Genomic DNA, 857 nt, shown 5'->3' with positions numbered 1-857 from the left:
TTTAACTGCCGGAGTAAGGAAAGATGGAAACTAGTGGTTCCCCTTGCAGGCCTAATATAGCAGAGTGGAGACGAAGTGGACTCGACAGGAATGAGACCGTTTTGCAAACCACGGGGCAGAGGAGTGGGAACACACACGATCCTCGTCATTAAGCATCTTGAGTGCGTTTATAACATATGTGGAAACTATGTTTAGCTATTATAGTAGGTTTGAGAAATGTGATCTTTAGGAAAAGAACTATAATTGCTGCTTAATATTTAGAAAATAGTATATTTGTGAAATAAAAGCGGATGCTATATAATGAGAGATAGAATTAGATATTAAAAGATCCCAAGAAAGTGGGATAAAAATACAGTCATCTGTATTTTTAGGAAAATAATTAATTGAAGCATCTCAGCTTTCACACACTATTGTTAGATTATCTAGGATTCTTTCGAAGGAGGCAGGAGAAACACCTGCCTGTGTGTTAATAACATACAGTGTACAAGAACGTACCATATAACACCCTGTACGAACACTATGAAATTATTCAGGTAAGAAAATGACCGGAACTTGGTTGTCTTATTGTAGCAATAAACTGCTGGGCAAAAGTAAGTATACATTTGAAACTAGTTTTCATAAAAAATTCAAACGTTATGAAAATGTTACTAAGCTGTAAACAGTCGCATAACCACTTATTAAGGTCCTAAACACAACTATGTTTCTTCTTTCATTTTTAGCCACCATCAAAGATGGTGTTGAACTATCTCGCCTTTAGACCACATATGGAAGTTACAGGCGTATTGAGAAGTCATGGATAGGTTATGTTACACCCACGTCCTCATTTCCAGTAGATCCGCCTCTACAACACCTGAATC

This window comes from Haliotis cracherodii, unplaced genomic scaffold (genome assembly GCF_022045235.1).
Source record: "Haliotis cracherodii isolate W230 unplaced genomic scaffold, xgHalCrac1.p SCAF_2, whole genome shotgun sequence".
Classification (NCBI taxonomy): domain Eukaryota; kingdom Metazoa; phylum Mollusca; class Gastropoda; order Lepetellida; family Haliotidae; genus Haliotis; species Haliotis cracherodii.
This window is presented reverse-complemented; position numbering follows the sequence as displayed.